We start from the raw sequence: 19,258 nt of genomic DNA, 5'->3' as shown, positions 1-19,258 counted from the left end.
CTCAAGTGAGACACTCGCCCTGCAGCAGGTGTAACTAAAGAAGAGTATTTCCCAAATGCAGCTTTTTCTGGATTCCCTTTGCTGCTATGGAGGTCGTTGAGTTTTCTCTCTGGTTCCCTGCCTTGCACATAGGCTGGAGTGAAGTCATCATCCTGTGCTGATAATAGAATCATAGAATATCAGGGGTGGAAGGGACCTCAGGAGGTCATATAGTCCAACCCCTGCTCATAGCAGGACCAATCCCCAACTCAATCATCCCAGCCAGGGCTTTGTCAAGCCTGACCTTAAAAACCTCAAAGGAAGGAGATTCCACCACCTCCCTAGGTATCGCATTCCAGTGTTTCACCACCCTCCTAGTGAAAAAGTTTTTCCTAATATCCAACCTAAACCTCCCCCACTGCAACTTGAGACCATTACGTCTTGATTTGTCATCTGCTACCACGGAGAACAGTCTAGATCCATCCTCTTTGGAACCCCCTATCAGGTAGTTGAAAGCAGCTATCAAATCCCCCCTCATTCTTCTCTTCTGTAGACTAAATAATCCCAGTTCCCTCAGCCTCTCCTCATAACTCATGTGTTCCAGTCCCCTAATCATTTTTGTTGCCCTCCGCTGGATGCTTTCCAATTTTTCCACATCCTTCTTGTAGTGTGGGGCCCAAAACTGGATACACTACTCCAGATGAGGCCTCACCAATGTCGAATAGAGGGGAATGATCACGTCCCTTGATCTGCTGGCAATGCCCCTATTTATATAGCCCGAAATGCCGTTTACCTTCTTGGCAACAAGGGCACACTGTTGACTCATATCCAGCTTCTCGTCCACTGTAACCCCTAGGTCCTTTTCTGCAGAACTGCTGCCTAGCCATTCGGTCCCTAGTCTTAGCGGTGCATTGGATTCTTCAGTCCTAAGTGCAGGACTCTGCACTTGTCCTTGTTGACCCTCATCAGATTTCTTTTGGACCAATCTTCTAATTTGTCTAGGTCCCTCTGTATCCTATCCCTACCCTCCAGCAGATCTACCACTCCTCCCAGTTTAGTGTCATCTGCAAACTTGCTGAGGGTGCAAACCACACCATCCTCCAGATCATTAATGAAGATATTGAACAAAACTGGCCCCAGGACTGACCCTTGGGGCACTCCACTTGATACCGGCTGCCAACTAGGCATGGAGCCATTGATCACTACCCGTTGAGCCCAACGATCTAGCCAGCTTTCTATCCACCTTATAGTCCACCGGCTGTTGCCATGGTCATAAGTGTGGTGTCACAGAGTTGCCATTGTGACTAAGAAGCCAGGTTTAGTCAGAGGGGCAGCTAGGCCCTAAAGGAGTGAGAGGCTGGGATGTGTATGTTTGCACTGCTGCTGCCCATGCTGGGCCTGTCCTGTGAATAAAGAACATCAGTATCCAGGACTGCCACTACAGTGCCTTTCATCAGCCCTAAGCCAGGGATGTAGAGACTCGTTTCTTGTTTGGCAGCCGTTAGCCATTCTCCTTTGGGAGCGGAGGCTCCCACCTGCCCCCAGGAATGCTTGCCTTCCTGCAGCAAACCCACCGATTCTGAGACTGCTGGAAGCAAATGTGCTGGCTACTTACAGTGCTCTTTAATTGTGAGGACATGACGGGAGCCAAACAAACACAAGCCATATGGCTGACGAAAGGGGGCCTGGCTAATGGACCCACTAGCTCTCCATGGGATTCCCCCCATCAGCTCTCAGTGGTGCATAGGCCAAAAGGCAGGGGAGGAATTTCTGCCCATCAAGCGCTCCCAGCCTAATGCTGGGTCATTAGACAGCAGCCTGTGACCCTGGAAATCGCTCCGAGTTTTTACATGGCCATCAGCGAGATGAATGTTCAATCCATGCTGTGGGAAAGGTCCAGTAGGAGAGCTGAGAACTGTCCCAGGTCTGTGGACAGAGTGCTCGGCCAGAGCTATATGAGAGAGGCAAAAGGACAGGCAGAGCATTATGTATTAACCAGCAACCCAGAGCCATGCCGAATGGTGCAGCCAGCTGACCACTCTCGCACTGCGCCAGCCTGAGCCAGCAGGACCTGCCAATGAAGCCAGGCAGCAGTCGTGGAGTTGAGGGTGAAGACGGGTAACCAGAGTTCACCCACTTCTCAGCTGGGGACTATGGAGTTGAGTTTAGGTTACTTCTGCTTTTAGCACTGCCCCACTTCTCTTTAGACATGAGCATAGGAAGGCAAGACTCAGTTCCTGACCCTGCACAGAAGCTCCTCAGACCAAACAGCCCTCGTCTGTAGGCCAAGTGAATATAGCCCACAGCTCCACTGTGGCCCCTCAGTTTCTAATACCACTGGTAAATGCGAAGTTTAAGGGGTCTGTCTAGCCCAGCGAGCAGAGATACCGAGCAGCAGTCTGTTCCCAAGGGGGGGCTGTGGCTCCAGATTAGGCTAGCAGCAACCTGGGTTATTCCTCACCTTGCAGCAGGCGTCTCTCATTGGGCTGTTCAATGCAGTTCTGCTCTTGTCACTTGGTAAAGGTGGCCTGCAAAGGGGTGAAGAAGAATTGTGTTGTATTGTACTGCCTCTGGCTGGAGGGTGAAGGGGCCCTGCAAGGGGGATTTGTCTGAGCCTTTGAAGAGTAGGTTTTTTCTATTTTTACGCTGGAAAATCAAGTGGCGTCCAGTGTGTTTATTGTAGTCTCTCTGGATGAGGGGAGAGCTAGCGAGGTTATGCCCTCACAGACACCAGCCTGACGACGCGAGAGGGCATGATGGTTTTAGTCAGACTGGTTAAACCTAGTTGGTGCAAATGCCTGACACACAGCTGGGAGAAACACTTGTCCATTAAGGGCTCCCGCGCTCCCAGTCCATTTCTCTGACTCCCCACCCACACGCCCAGGAAACCTCCAGGAAAGGTGGTTCATGATCGCTGATAGAATAGAATAGAGAACACAGAGCTTGTGCGGGGATGCAGGGGGCTGTGTGGGATACAGGTGACTGGACTGGGAGGAAGGGGGCTGGGATGGGATACAAGCGACTGGGCTGGGATACAGGCAGCAAGGCTGGGATACAGGCGGCTGGGCTGGGATATAAGCAGCTGGGTTGGGATTCAGGGGGCTGGCTGGGATAAAAGCGGCTGGGCTGGGAGGCAGGGGGCTGGGCTAGGATGCAGGGGGCTGGGCTGGGATACAGGCGGCTGGGCTGGGTTCAGGTGGCTGGGCTGGGATACAAACGGCTGGGCTGGGATACAAACGGCTGGGCTGGGATACAGGCGGCTGGGCTGGGATACAGGCGGCTGGGCTGGGATACAAGCGGCTGGGCTGGGATACAGGCGGCTGGGCTGGGATGCAGGGGGTTGTGCTGGGATGCAGGGGGATGTGTTGGGATGCAGGGGGTGGGCTGGGATACAAGTGGCTGGGCTGGGATACAAACGGCTGGGCTGGGATACAGGCGGCTGGGCTGGGATACAGGCGGCTGGGCTGGGATACAGGCGGCTGGGCTGGGATGCAGGGGGTTGTGCTGGGATGCAGGGGGATGTGTTGGGATGCAGGGGGTGGGCTGGGATACAAGTGGCTGGGCTGGGATACAAGCGGCTGGGCTGGGATACAAGCGGCTGGGCTGGGATACAGGTGGCTGGGCTGGGATACAGGCGGCTGGGCTGGGTTCAGATGGCTGGGCTGGGATTCAGGGGGCTGGGCTGGGATACAAGTGGCTGGGCTGGGTTCAGGTGGCTGGGCTGGGCTGGGATACAAGCAGCTGGGCTGGGATAAAAGCGGCTGGGCTGGGATACAGGCGGCTGGGCTGGGATACAGGCGGCTGGGCTGGGTTCAGGTGGCTGGGCTGGGATACAGGCAGCTGGGCTGGGATACAGGCAGCTGGGCTGGGTTCAGATGGCTGGGCTGGGATTCAGGGGGCTGGGCTGGGATACAAGTGGCTGGGCTGGGTTCAGGTGGCTGGGCTGGGATACAGGCAGCTGGGCTGGGATACAGGCGGCTGGGCTGGGTTCAGATGGCTGGGCTGGGATTCAGGGGGCTGGGCTGGGATACAAGTGGCTTGGCTGGGTTCAGGTGGCTCGGCTGGGATGCAGGCAGCTGGGCTGGGATGCAGGGAGATGGGCTGGGATAGAAGCGGCTGGGCTGGGATGCAGGGGGCTGGGCTGGGATGCAGTCGGTTGGGCTGGTATACAAGCGGCTGGGCTGGGATGCCCTGCCGCACAGTCCAGCAGTGAGGATCCTGTGTGCTCTGGGGGAGGGAAAATATCTGCATGCTGGAGAGCTCCTGCAGTGATGTCACAGGTGGGGCACTCTGGGCGGGGGGCACTGTGGTGTGCTGGAGCTGTCTGGGAGTTGGCTGCCAATCCCAGATCTGAACTGCCCAGTCATTGCTTCCTTGAGTCAACTCGGTGAAGCTTTTTTACGGGTGGTTTGGCTTTTCCAAAGAGCGAATGAGGAGGATTCTGCTGAGTTGGGAACAAGAAGGCAATTTTAATGTCTTTATAGCTTCTCGGCAGAGAGAGACGTGGTCCCACTGGTCTGCCAAGGGGAAAACAGCAGGGAAAACAAAGGGAAACTAGCAGCAAATTGCTGGGGCGGAACAGGCTGTTGATCATAGGGGCAGGTAGTAATCAACACGCCGGGTTTTCTGCTGGACCCCTGCAGAAGTGACAAGAAAATTCACCGTTTTAGGAGCTGGACAAAAAACTCCTCCTGCCGCCATCCTCAGAGCTGGCAGGAACACAGACAGGTTATTTTCCATCTCCCCCGCCCCCACCCCAGGAACTGGACTCTGCTTTGTAGTGAGTCATGCTCTCTTCTGCACTGTTATTGACTTGGACACATTCCCACTGGGTAATGACACTCTCTTTACTCGCCTGCACGCTCCACTTTCAGCTGGATACAAGCTCATCCCCTTCGGCCCCAAACATGTTTTGGAGCTGCCGTTCACCCCAGAAGTGGCTGCATTTCAGTGCAGGGTGCTTGTGCCAGGAACATGGTGAACTGCATTTATCATGCGCTAATGATACTAATGAGACAGACGGGGACCTTCCCAAAGTGCCTCCAAGCTGAGGTCTGCTCTACACTCTGTTTTTGTCCTGACTTGTGATTTCCTCCTGAAATAGTTCAATCAGCACCACTCCTAAAGTGCCACAGTAATGTTGGTAGAAAGCTGCCTCATATAGGTACAGCTTAGTCCCCTTCCCTTATGGCAGTGGTCCCCAAACTTTTTCTGTCATGCCCCCCCTTTGCCCGGAATGGAATCTGTCCGCGCCCCCCCGCAGCCATGGTTGGGAGCTGGGCTGGGAGCAGAGCCATGGTCAGGGTGAGGAGCCGGGGCTGCAGACTGCAGTCGGGCGCTGGGCTACGGGCTGCAGTCAGGAGTGGGGTCGGAGCTGGCAGCTGATGCCAGGGCTGTGGCTGAAGTTGTGGCCAGGAGCGGAGCCATGGCTGGGTCTGGGACCATGAGCGGGGCTGCAGCCAGGAACCAAGGCTGGGAGCCAGGGATCTAGGTCGCAGCTAGACCTGCAGCCGGGAACGAAGCTGCAGTTGGAGCTGGGGGCCAAGGCCGGGGCCAGAGCTGCAGCCGGGAGGAAGGCCAGGGCCTGGGACTGGGAGGTGGGACTGGGACAGGTGGTGAGGCAGTAACGGAGCAGGGGGCAGAGCGGGGCTGGGAGGCACTTCTTCCCCGACCTCCATGGGGGCTGGCCCGGGTCCCGTCACGCCCCCCCTGCCCTAAGGGGGTGCTCCCCACAGTTTGGGGACCACTGCCTTACAGGAATAGTTAGACCAGTATAAGCACCTATATACCACTGCAACAGGGGCCACGATGGGGGGAGGGTGGTCCCACTTTAACTAAACCCTTATAGATAAAGCAGTATCTGGTACATAGACAAATGGGAGACAAGATGCACTAAGTGAGACCAGAAAGACCAGTAGAGGGAGCAAAGGGAAGAGAGGGCCAGAGTGACAAAAACAGGTTAAATTGTTAAATTGAAGATTGGACTCCTCTCCATGACTCATTGCAAGTCAATCAATAAAGTGGGAAGCTTGTCACTTCCGTGTCTGTGCTGTCAAGGCACCCAGAGCAGCAGGGCAGAGCACTTAGGATGTGGCCCAAAGAGTGTAAAGATAATGGCCCTGACTCTCCGATGGCTTACACCGGTGTAAATTCAGGGTAACTCAGCTGATGGCGTAAAAAGGATCAGTATGATCAGATGAGGCCCAATGTGTAACAGAAGGGAGAAACATTTCTTACATAGGATTTTTAACCGGATTCCGATACTAACCTTCCCAAACATACCTTTCACCAGCAGGTGGCAGACTGGATAAAACAGTGGATTGTATTGAAAACGTTTAAGTAGCTCCTATTTCATTCCACTACCTCCATAGTGCACCCACTGCTGGGAAGCCAAAGGCATGCGACATATAACCGTTCGGACTCAGACATAAGGAGACTGGGAAGAACAGATGTAGGAGTGAGGCCTTGATCGAATCCATCTGTCCATACTAGGCCCTTAGCTGGCCTCCATTACTGCACTATCTGGGCCCCTCCCAGTGTTTAGTGGATTTACTCTCATGCACCCAGGGGAGGGATGGCTCAGTGGTTTGAGCATTGGCCTGCTAAACCAAGGGTTGTGAGTTCAATCCTTGAGGGGGCCATTTAGGGATCTGGGGCAAAAATTGGGGATTGGTCCTGCTTTGAGAAAGGGGTTGGGCTAGATAACATCCTGAGGTCCCTTCCAACCCTGATATTCTATGAGAGGTGAGTTGCTAGGACAGCCTGAAAATTTTCCATCAACATTTTCTTTTTATGGAAAACTGGATTTCCAACAAGATGAAAATTTGCATCAAAAGTGTCAGCTTTCCTTGAAAACATTTGATTTTTGCACCAGAAATCCAACGCCTGGACACTTCCATTTTCAACAGAAAAACTTTGGGGTTGGGGTTTTCATTTTCAGATGAAAAGTCATTTTTTTCCACAGAAAATGTTGGTGAAAATAAAAAAATTGTTTCCATCCAAATTTTCTGCAACCCCCAGCCCCCCAACAATTTTCTGACCCGGTCCTCCCCATGCCACCAAAAGTCCCTAATGTGATGCTAGTTGTGATGGTGCAAAGTAGGGGAGAAGGTCCTTGCAGCCAAGTGGTCCCTGTATAGATTAAAACCAACCCCTTGAATTGCACAGGAACCAGATGGGAAACCAGTGTGCACAGAGCACAGCTGGAACGCAAGTCGAGGCAGTATGCAGGAACAGACGGCCGGATTTGATTTTCTCTTTGGCTTAGCCCTGCTCTTATTTCAATTTCAGGCGCCACTGCAATATACGAGACAAGCTACCCAGAAACACTGCGTAGCTCTGTGAACGGAAAAGCCCTTCAGCTGCCCAGCCAAGTATTGTGAAAGGAAATTCACAAAAGTCCCCAGAGGAGTGCAGCACTTTGCAGCGGACATGGAGGTAGGTGAACAGCACTAGTATGGTTTGGGATCCTGGGCAGGAGGAAGGGTTCCAATTAGCCAAGGAACTGCAGGGCTGCTGGACTACTTGTAGGTGCAAAGCACACCACCCTATTCCTCTGGAACAGCCCTTCAGATGGACACGCCAACAGGAACTGACAGAGAGCTCACAGCAGCTGGAGAGGGGGATGAGTCACTGGAGGGGTGACAGCTGCAAGGCAGGGAGTCCAAGGTCATAGAAAGAAAAGGAGGACGTGTGGCACCTTAGAGACTAACCAATTTATTTGAGCATGAGCTTTCATGAGCTACAGCTCACTTCATCGGAGAGTACCAAACCCAGGAGCAAGGTCTAGCAACAAGGACTCGGCACAACACTTCATCTGGAGGAGCTCAACAGAAGAGCAGTTATCTTAGAAATGATCAGAGAGGCAGCTGGGACTTGCAGACATCCTGCAGCGGCAGTAACACTGTGCACGGTCACAAGCATGGCAATGCCAGGGCACCTCACCTCCCTGCAGTCCTCCTTGGGGCCTCCCAGCGCTAGAATAACAGCAAACTGGCCTCATGCTGTTGCAATCTTCTTTGTTTCCCTTGTTTCCTGGCGTGTGTGCTAGCACTCTCTGCAAGGGAGAGGTGATCTGCGACTTTCAGACAGTCATTCACAGTGCAGCTCATTGCTGGTGTCACTGCACTGATGTCAGTGACTGGCTGTGCTGATTTACACCAGCTCAGGAGCTGGTCTGTGCTGTTCTAGAGCTTTGTTGCATTTTTAATCGACCAGATGATGAATCTGGGTTTGAGTCAGGGAGCAGGTGGGCAGCGCCTGCAGCAGGGCTGCAAACCTAGACACTGAATGGAGTCTAGTAATGTGGAACCAAGGAAAATAGCTTGGGAAGTATCTAGTAGGTGGCACTGATTTATTCTGTACCTGGGGGAAGTTTTTGATTGAAGCAAGGCTGGGCTATAAGAGAAATCCACATTGCTCAGAGAAGGCTAAACAGAACTGGAGCTGTTGACCCGTGGCCCTTGCACCTGGCGAAACCAATAAATGTGTCTGACATGCAGCAGCACCCAGCTCCCAGAGCAGCAGGCTAGTACCTAGTGTGCTGCTGTCAGAGCATCCTGTCTAGGGAAACCCAGAGACATTGTAGTTAGGCCATGTTTCATAAACTGATCGCATCCTGAGCTTTGCAGCAACACTGACAGCTATTATTAAATGTCCTTCTAACCCAGAGAGCTATTTCCTAGTATCTGTCATAGGAAATGAGCTGCCGGATTGAAAGTACTCTTTTTGCTGTATCGGGTTATAGATTTCCCTGCTCACTACATAATTTAAAATAAATTAAAAGCCTGTCGGCTCTTCTCGATTTCAGGAATGTAATTACTTTCAGGAGTGATGTATTTAGTACTGACTTGACAATTACTTTATTATGAAGCACTAATAATACTAAAAAAAGACAAAGGGCTAGATCTTCATTAGTGCAAATAGCTATAGCTCCATTGATTCCAATAGAATGTCACCGATTAACATTCGCTGAGGATCTAGTCTAGAATTACTTAATCTAATAAATAATTGTGACTCGTCATATTAGAATGTGCTGAAAAACCTCAAGTAATGGATTCAAGTAATGTGAAAGAAAATGTAGAATCAAATGAAATAAAAATCTTAAATGAATCCACATGTTCCATAGAATCTCTCTGGACAGTAATTCCAGGCTCTACTAAGAATGTAACAGTAGGGATCTACTATCGACCACCTGACCAGGACAGTGATAGTGACGATGAAATGCTAAGGGAGATTAGCGAGGCTATCAAAATAAAGAACTCAATAATAGCGGGGGATTTCAATTATCCCCCCTGTTGACTGGGGACATGTCACCTCAGGACGAAATGCAGAGACAGCATTTCTCGATCCTTTAAATGACGGCTTCTCGGAGCAGCTGATACAGGAACCCACCAGGGGAGAGGCAACTCTCGATCCAGTCCTGAGTGGGGCGCAGGATCTGGTCCCAGAGGGGACTATAACAGGACCGCTTAGAATTAGTGACCTTAATATAATAACATTTAACATCCCTGTGGTGGAAAGAACACCTCAACTGCCCAACACTGTGGCATTTAATTTCAGAAAAGGGAACTATGCAAAAATGAGGAGGTTAGTTAAACAGAAGTTAAAAGGTCCAGTGACTAGAGTGAAATCCCTGCAAGCTGCATGGACACTTTTCAAAGACACCATAATAGAGGCTCAACTTAAATGCATACCCCAAATTATAAAACACAGTAAAAGAACTAAAAAAAGAGCCACTGTGGCTTAACAACCATGTAAAAGAAGCAGTGAGAGATAAAAAGGCATCTTTTTAAAAGTGGAAGTCAAATCCTAGTGAGGTAAATAGAAAGGAGCATAAACACTGCCAAATTAAGTGTAAAAATGTAATAAGAAAAGCCAAAAAGGAGTTTGAAGAACAGCTAGCCCAAAACTCAAATGGTAATAACAAAAAGATAACATCAAAATAATATAAAAATTACAAAATAAACAAAAATAACATCAGAAGCAGGAAGCCTACTAAACAACCAGTGGGGCCCCTGACAATCGAGATACAAAAGGAGCACTTAAAGACAATAAAGTCATCGCAGAGAAACTAAATGAATTCTTTGCTTCAGTCTTCACGGCTGAGGATGTTAGGGAGATTCCCAGACCTGAGCCATCTTTTGTAGGTGACAAATCTGAGGAATTGTCACAGATTGAAGTGTCACGAGAGGAGGTTTTGGAATTAATTGAGAAACTTAACAGTAACAAGTCACCAGGACCAGATGGCATTCACCCAAGAGTTCTGAAGGAACTCAAATGTGAAATTGCGGAACTATTAACTATGGTTTGTAACCTGACCTTTAAATCAGCTATTGTACCCAATGATTGGAAGATAGCTAATGTAACGCCAATATTTAAGAAGGGCTCTAGAGGTGATCCTGGCTATTACAGACTGGTAAGTCTAACATCAGTACCGGGCAAATTAGTTGAAACAATAGTAAAGAATAAAATTGTCAGACACATAGAAGAACATAAATTGTTGTGCAAAAGTCAACATGGTTTCTGTAAAGGGAGATCGTGTTTTACTAACCTATTAGAGTTCTTTGAGGGGGTCAACAAACATTTGGACAAGGGGGAACCAGTGGACATAGTGTACTTAGATTTCCAGAAAGCTCTTATGTAAATTAAGTTGTCATGGGATAAGAGGGAAGATCCTTTCATGGCTTGAGAACTGGTTAAAAGACAGGGAACAAAGGGTAGGAATAAATGGTAAATTTTCAGAATGGAGAGGGGTAACTAGTGGTGTTCCCCAAGGGTCAGTCCTAGGACCAATCCTATTCAACTTATTCATAAATGATCTGGAGAAAGGGGTAAACAGTGAGCCGGACTACCTGCACCATAAAGGAGCCTCTGCAGGGCCTAGAGGCAGAAGACACGGACCTGAGTGTTCAGACACTTCAGGCCCTGCCCTCCTTCCTTCAGGGGTAGATGAAGAACCCCAACAGGGGCCCAGTGCATTCCTGACCAAAAGACCTCTAGAATCGATGTCTGGAGGTTGGTCAGGAAACCCGGGGCCGGGACCAGGGTGTTGAGCCAGTACCAGAGCGTGGACAGGACTAGTTGGTTAAGCACCAGTGCTCTTCCTCGGAGGGAGAGACATCGGAATACCCTCGTCCATTTCCGGAGCCACTCTATCACCCCGCCTTCTAAATTTTGCCAGTTCTCCAGCGGAGAAGGGTGCATGGCAGAAAGGTAAATGCCTAGGTAGAGCAGTGGACCCAGATGGTCTGAAGCGCGGGTGGGAGGGAGTTCACCTGCCGCCAGTCCCCCACCGCCAAGCCAGAGCTCTTGACCCAGTTGACTCAGGCGGAGGAGGCTGCCGCATAGATGGGCTGGCAAGCCTCCACCCGTGCCAAGTCGCCCGGGTCCTGGATCACGAGGAGCACGTCATCGGCGTACGCCGACAGGACCAGCCGCAGCTCCGGCTCCCGCAGCACCAACCCTGTCAGCCTTCTTTGGAGGAGATGGAGGAAGGGCTTGATCGCCAGAGCGTACAGCTGGCCCAAGAGGGGGAACCCCTGCCGTACTCCTCTCCTGAAGCTGACCGGTTCGGTCAGGGTCCAGTTGAGCCTAACCAGACACTCCGCGGAAGCTTACAGCACCAGGAGAAAACTCACAAACTGAGGTCCGAATCCAAATCCCTGCAGAGTGCCCAGGAGATACCCATGGTCCACTCTATCGAACGCCTTCTCCTGATCAAGGAGAACAACAGACCATCTCTGTGCCCGAGTTCCAAAAGGTCTCGGACTGGAAATAGGTTGTCAAAAATGCTGCAGCCCGGGACAGTGTAGGTCTGGTCTGGGTGGATCACATCCGCCATCACGGACCCTAGCCGCAGCAAGATTGCTTTCCTTACGATTTTGTAGTCCGTGCTAAGGAGCGAGATGGGGCACTAATTTCGTAAATTGCAGAGGTCCTCCTTCTTTGGCAACAAGGCGAGCACCGCTCGCCTGCACGAAAGAGGGAGGACCCCGCCCTGCAAAGACTCAGCCCAGACAGTGGCTAGGTCTGGGCCAAGGATGTCCCAGAATGTGCGGTAGAACTCCACGGTCAGCCCGTCCATGCCCGGAGATTTATTGGTGGGCATGCGATGGAGGGCTTCCGAGAACTCGGCCAGGGTGAGAGGCAGCTCTAGTCTGTCTTGGTCGCCCACGCTGACCATGGGGAGTTCCTCCCAGAGCACCCTGCAAGCGCCAGGATTGGTCGGATCCGGGGAGAAAAGGCTTGTGTAGAAGTCGCGGGCCCTCCCAGACATCTCCACCGGACCCGTGAGGGGGGTGCCGTCTTCTGCTAGAAGGCAGATGACATGTTTCTTGGCCCCCCTCATTTTCTCCAGGGCATAGAAGAAACGAGAGCCACGATCCATCTCCCGAAGGAGGTGGATGCGGGATTGAACAAAGGCACCTCAGGCCCGATGGTCCTCGAGGGCCCGGAGCTCCTCCCGCTTCTCCCGGCACGCTCCGCAGAGGAACGGGTCCTCGGGGCTGGCGGCCAGATGCCTCTCCATCGCTAAGACCTCCCGTTCCAACTGCTCTATCGCTGCATTTCTCCGTCGGCTGGTGCCCCGGGTGTCACGGCAGAGGAGCTTGGCGCGCACCTTCCCGAGATCCCACCATCGCCGCGCTGAGGGAAAGGCACGCCGCGGCTCTCACCAGGCCAGCCAAAACTCCTGGAAGGATGTCACGAAGCCCTCATCCTCCAACAGGCTGTTGTTAAAATGCCAATAGGCCGGCCCTGGCCTCTCTGCACTGAGGGAGGCTGTTATGGTGGCTAGATGATGGTCGGAAAATGGGGCTGGCCGAATGTTGGAGGAGTGGGCTTGTGAAAGATGGAAACGGGATAAATAAATACGGTCCAACCGAGAGTGGTGTGACCGATGGGCCTCCACCCAGACAAAGGTGAACGTGGAAGTGTCATCTGGGTGGTGGTCACGCCAGACGTCCACTAGGGAGTGATGTTCGACTATTCCTCGGAGAATGTTCACGGCAGCTGGGCTCAGCTCAGCCCCTGAGCAGTCCTGTTCCTCGAGGGTGGTGTTAAAGTCCCCTCCCAGAACTAGGCACTCGTGAGAATCTAGGGTGCCGAGGAAGTCAGACACCCGCCGATAGAATTGCGGCCGCTTCGGGCTCGTTGTCGGGGCATAGATGTTAACGAGGTTGACCACGAGCCCCTCCATACGGACTCGGAGATGCAGCAGGTGGCCCGGCACGGCCTCAGGGACCCCTAGCACCTCGGGCTGTAGGTTGGGGGAGAACAGGGTCGCCACTCCAGCTTGTCAAATCGTGAAGTGGCTAAAGTAGACCCCGTCCCCCCACTCCAGCCGCCAGCTGTCCTCGGCGGTCGGATCCGTATGGGTCTCCTGCAGGAAAATCACAGAGTACCCCCCTTCCCGAAGGTAAGAGAGCACCTGGGACCTGCGGAGAGCCATCCTACAGCCCCTGGTGTTCAAAGTTGCGATAATGAGAGGCGTCATGTGGAGGGCTGGGGGGGGTGGGGGTTCCTTGTTGGCAGGGATGTTCGCGGCCCCTGGCAGGTCACGCAACAATACGTGACCCATCCCGTAAGTGAGTAAATCGTCACGGAAGCTGCAGGCCCGCCCGTAGGCCACAGCACCGTGCCTTCCTTTCCCTCTACCCTCCTTTATAAAGGTCCTTGTGGCCTGGAGGAGTTGGTCAAAGTCCCCCCACGGCTGGAGAGCCAGCTGTACCCTGTTGGGGGAGCCATGGATGTCTTCTAAAAACTCTCGCAGTGCTTTTCGCAGCTCATGCGGGGGTGGGGTTGCGATTTCCCAGTTATTCCTTAGTGGGGCTCACTTCATCGGATGCATTCAGTGGAATGCATTCAGTGGATCTAATTAACCTCAGATTCATTAAGACATTTGATACGGTTCCACATGGGGAATTATTAGCTAAATTGGAAAAAATGGGGATCAATATGAAAATTGAAAGGTGAATAAGGAACTGGTTAAAGGGGAGACTACAATGGGTCATACTGAAAGGTGAACTGTCAGGCTGAAAGGAGGTTACTAGTGGAGTTCCTCAGGGACTGGTTTTGGGACCAATCTTATTTAATCTTTTTATTACTGACCTTGGCACAAAAAGTGGGAATGTGCTAATAAAGTTTGCAGATGATACAAAGCTGGGAGGTATTGCCAATACAGAGAAGGACAGGGATATCCTACAGGAAGATCTGGATGACCTTATAAACTGAAGTAATAGTAATAAGATGAAATTTAATAGTGAAAAGTGCAAGGTCATGCATTTAGGGATTAATAACAAGAATTTTTAACAAGAACTTGGAAGTAACAGAGGAGGAGAAGGACCTCGGAGTATTGGTTGATCACAGGATGACTATGAGCCGCCAATGTGAAATGGCCGTGAAAAAAGCTAATGCAGTCTTGGGATGCATCAGGTAAGGTATTTCCAGTTCTGGTCTTCCATGTGTAAGAAAGATGAATTCAAACTGGAACAGGTGCAGAGAAGGGCTACTAGGATGATCCAAGGAATGGAAAACCTGTCTTATGAAAGGAGACTCAAGGAGCTTGGCTTGTTTAGCCTAACCAAAAGAAGGCTGAGGGGAGATATGATTGCTCTCTGTAAATATATCAGAGGGATAAATACCATGGAGGGAGAAGAATTTTTAAGCTCAGTACCAATGTGGACACAAGAACAAATGGATATAAACTGGCTATCAGGAAGTTTAGACTTGAAATTAGATGAAGGTTTCTAACCATCAGGGGAGTGAAGTTCTGGAACAGCCTTCCAAGGGAAGCAGTGGGGGCAAAAGACATATCTGGCTTCAAGACTAAGTTTGATAAGTTTATGGAAGGGATGATATGATGGGATAGCCTAATTTTGGCAATTATTTGATCTTCAACTATTAGCAGTAGATATGCCCAATGGCCTCTGATGGGATGTTAGATGGGGTGGGATCTGAGTTACTACAGAGAATTCTTTCCTGGGTGTCTGGCTGGTGAGTCTTGCCCACATGCCCATATTTGGGGTCGGGAAGGAATTTTCCTCCAGGGCAGATTGGAAGAGGCCCTGGGGGTTTTTTGCCTTCCTCTGCAGCGTGGTGCATGGGCCACTTGCTGGAGGATTCTCTGCACCTTGAAGTCTTTAAACCATGATTTGAGGACTTCCATAGCTCAGACATAGGTCAGGGGTTTGTTACAGGAGTGGGTGGGTGAGATTCTGTGGCCTGTGTTGTGCAGGAGGTCAGACTAGATGATCATAATGGTCCCTTCTGACCTTAAAGTCTATGATTCTATGAAGCTACTTGGCATTGCTCCTGTGACACTATGCCCCATATTCTTCATAGAAATATTGTTATGATATTTGATATGATATATGATAGGAATATGGCATAACTAAGATATGTTTTATGCAAGATGGGTCATGTGAGGTATCATTGGAAAGGTTATGATATACTGACTATGATTATCCTATTTGAATGCATGTATCATTTCTTTATGTGAAGTTAGGAATATTGACTATGTAACAATTACAACTGTGTTTACACCTGGGGAATGCCCACCAGACAGAAAGCAATCAGCTTGGATGGGCCATTAGGGAGAACAATAGAACTCTGAAGATGCTAGTTGCCATTTTTGTTTTATTTGCTCAGTAATATGCTTTGATTTGTTTGCTATCCCTTATAATCACTTAATATCTACCTTTCGTAGTTAATAAACGTGTGTTTGTTTTCTCTAGACCAGTTTGTGCAATTCATAACTGGGGAGGCGGGGGGCGGGAAGGAACCAAAAAGCTGTGCATATCTTCCTCCACATTGAGGGTGGGAGCAAATTTCATGAGCTTATGCTGTACAGTTTTCTGTGCAGCGCAAGACAATACAATTTTGGGTTTACACTCCAGAGGGGGTGTGCACTTGAGTGCTGGGCAATTCCTGATCTGTCTCCCCACGCAGAGCTGATCTCAGTGTCTGTCTCTTTCTGCAGCTGGGTGTGGCAGCTCCCCACCTGCGTGTGTGCTGGAGGAGGCTTGGGGGTCTGGCTCAGCAAGGCAGTGTAAGGGAACCCAGACAGGAGGAACTGGCAGGCTCAGTGGTACCCCAGTACATTAGGTGGCACCCCGGAGTGGGGGGGGGCAACCTGTCACAGCTCCCAAGCAGCAAGCGGTGGATCCTGCTTCTTTAGGGAACAGTGACAGATTAACCAATGGGCTGATGGAGTCTGTTCCCAGAGTCCCTGGCCAATTGGGGGTGCCTGGAAAAATGGGCACCCCGCCCCCAGAAGACATCCTCTATGGGGTGGTGGAAGACTGGAGCCCTTGCAGAAGTGCCAGGTGGGTGGGGGAAGCCCCCGTACCCTGACCCTGCTCCCTGGGAGAAGTGCCAGGAGGTGGGAGCAGCTCTAGCGCCTGGACCCCAGCTGTGGCCCTGGGACTGGAGGAGCTCTGGCTCCCTGCCGTGGCCTCAGGGCTGGGGGAGCTCTCACTCCCCACTAAGGCTCAGTGTCCTGACAGGGGGAGTGGGGACAGAGCTTTTCTGGTCTTGGGGCCAGTGGGGTGAGGCAGAAACAAGTAAACAGGTTGCAGGGATGCAGGGGGGGGGGCAGAATGGGGTGGGACCCTGGGTGGAGCAGGGTGAGGCCACGGGGGAAGGGGCAGAATGATGTGAGGTCATGGGCGGGCCATAGGTGGAAGAGCGAGGAATGGGGGTGGGACCTCAGGCTGAAGGGGTGGGGAGGGACCCCCCACTTGCTCTGGCCCAGGGCCCCAAGAAAACTTAAAATGCCACTGGTGGGGAATCCCAGGAGAACAGAGGCTGCAGGGAGGAGGCAGGGGGAAGCAGGAAGCCTTATAAAGCCCTGTAGTGAAGAAAGGTTTAAGTATTGAAAGGAGGTCACCTCAGAGGCTAAATGTTAGGGACTGGACAAGCTGCCTTCCTGTGGCTAGTGTGACACAGTTGTGGGCTGCCACAGCACCTCGGCTTTGCTGAGCAGCTCCGGGCTCCCTGCGTGGAGCCATGCCCAGCATGTGAAATCGTGGGAAATGCAATTGAGTTATGGGGCACCATGGTGTTTGGCTGCTGTTGGCGGACAGACAGATTGGGGTGCTAAGGCCTTTTCCATATTGCAAGGGGGAGCCGAGGAGCTGGTTTCCATGTGTCAAGAGCTGGGTGTCACTTGAAGGGAGAGAAACTTTCCCCTCAATTCCCAGGATGAGGAAATCCACAAATCCCTTCTGCGGAGAGGGCTGAGCCTAACTCTTTCCCCTGCAATGAGAGGAGGGCTAGCGCTGTCGGTAATTCCCTGCCAGTGGAGTCTGTGCCTGGCCGGGCGGCGTCAGTAGGTCAGGAATTCCGTGGAGGAGGCTCATCACTGAAGCAGCAGGAAGGCAAATAGAGACAAAGCAGCTGAAACAATATTTGCTTTTTGTTGCCTGGTCTCGACACTGATTTAACCTCCTGGAGGGTCCGTCTGCTTATGCTCTGCCAGCTACGTGTTCCCAGCACAGAACCACAATGCAGAGCAATCCTGACACAGCTCTTCACCCACAAGCGTGGGTTATAAAATCGCATCAGCCCCTTATGTTAAAAACACATGCGATCGGCTTAGAGTCTGGGAGATGTTTTTAGAGAAGTCACCTGTTTTACGTTGCTTTTACTTGCCTGCTCCCTTCTGACTCCTTGGATCTCACTTGGCTCACATTTTCCTGCTTTAATCCACAAGCAGCAGGGCTCCTTTTTTTTTCTTTTAATGAAAGCTGAAATTCTCCAGTGTTCACAGGACTCCAGCAGCCAGGGGCTTTAAGAAAAACACTTGTGATAAAATCTCACTTCCGTATCTGAAGGAAAATCTGATTTGGAGAAAAAGGCTGATTTAGCAGAACAGAATATTGAAGAAACTCGGGTAAAGCTAGCTGATTTCGAAGTATGGAAGCAGTGCCCTAGACTCTTGCTGGAACCCGAATTAGTGAGAATTCGAGAGAACCCACAGGGAATTAGAACTACTGGGAAATGTGACCACCGTGTTCTTGCAGAATGATGCAAGAGAGAGTCTACCACCTCCCCCGCCCCGTGTGCAATCATAATTTGTAGTGAAAGCCTTTCCCCCTACATTACATCAGTGAATGAAATAACAAGTGTAAGCAGTGTCAGGATGAGCTCCACCCTGACATCTGGTGGTGAGGTGTGGCAAGTTGTGGAAAAGAACTTCAGGGGCCGATCTCATTTGCATAGGCACACCCACCACGCCTAGAATGAGACCATAGCTGCCCAAATGGTCACTTTGGCTGCTGTGGGATCCCCAGTGTCTCTGTTATTGGGGCAGGAAGAATAAATTGCTATTACCCTGATTATGGGAACTGTGCTTGGAACTGTACGTGGCCTTTTGTTATGATGGAGGGATTCACCATCAACTAAGTAGCACTCGCTAGGCAAGGGTCATGGGTTCCAAAACTGTGTGAATGGAGAGAGGCTGGGGACAAGTATTAATACTTGATGGCATGGGCCCCTTGATGAGGGCCTTACATGCTGATTGCACTTCCTCCTCTCTCCACTGTGGAATATCAGAGCTAATTTTGATTTCATTAGAAGTCTAGTTATAGGCTGCTGAGCTCACTTTGGGCTGACAGTGCACCAGCACTGGGGCTCCCCTACTATAAGCTGAATTCACCTAAGAGCTGAAATCACTGAGTGTTGTGTTAAGTAGTGGGGGAGCCTGAAGATATATTGTGGAGCAATTTGCGGGACGGCTGGTGAAGCAGTTCGACGCGGAGCAGTGTGTGGATGGCAGGAGCTGCTTGTGGGCCGTGGAGCTGAGTGAAGGAGTTTGTGGGGCGGCTGGCGGAGCGGAGCGCAGCTGAGTGAAGGAGTTCGTGGGGCGGCTGGCGGAGCGGAGCGCAGCTGAGCGAAGGAGTTCGTGGGGTGGCTGGCGGAGCGGAGCGCCGCTATGGAGCTATGGGGCGGTCAGCTTCAGATCACGTAAGGTGCCTCTTACCCCTGTCCCATTTCCACCCAGATTGGGAGGTAAAGCTCCGCCGATAAACTTTCGAACTCTGGGGCTGCCCTGACCAGGGACAGAGACTTTTGGGGCATTGGACTTTTGGGACTTTGGGTGATTTGGGGTTGCTGGACTCAAGAACCAAAGGGAAAAGGGCATGCCCCAATTTGCCTGGGGTGGGGTTGTTTTTGCTCATGGGTTGTGTTATGAATCCTGTTGGTGGTGTTTCCCCAACATAATGCCACATTGTTTCTCTCTGTTATTAAAAGACTTTTGCTACACTCAGACTATGTG

At 51.3% G+C, this 19,258-nt stretch overlaps 1 long non-coding RNA gene across 1 annotated transcript in view; it reads left to right on the top strand.

Annotated features, from left to right (window-relative positions):
* The window catches only part of LOC311532202, a 90,007-nt gene that overhangs the window by 58,949 nt on the left and 11,800 nt on the right, over positions 1 to 19,258 (top strand). The window contains exon 2 of the long non-coding RNA XR_014714348.1: positions 7,270 to 7,416. This is a non-coding gene — a long non-coding RNA (uncharacterized lncRNA). The remainder of the gene's footprint in view (positions 1 to 7,269; positions 7,417 to 19,258) is intronic.

This window comes from Lepidochelys olivacea (genome assembly GCF_965140295.1).
Source record: "Lepidochelys olivacea isolate rLepOli2 genome assembly, chromosome: 16".
Lineage (NCBI taxonomy): Eukaryota > Metazoa > Chordata > Testudines > Cheloniidae > Lepidochelys > Lepidochelys olivacea.
Note: the sequence above shows the minus strand (reverse complement) of the source record. Positions and strands in the feature narration are given on the sequence as shown.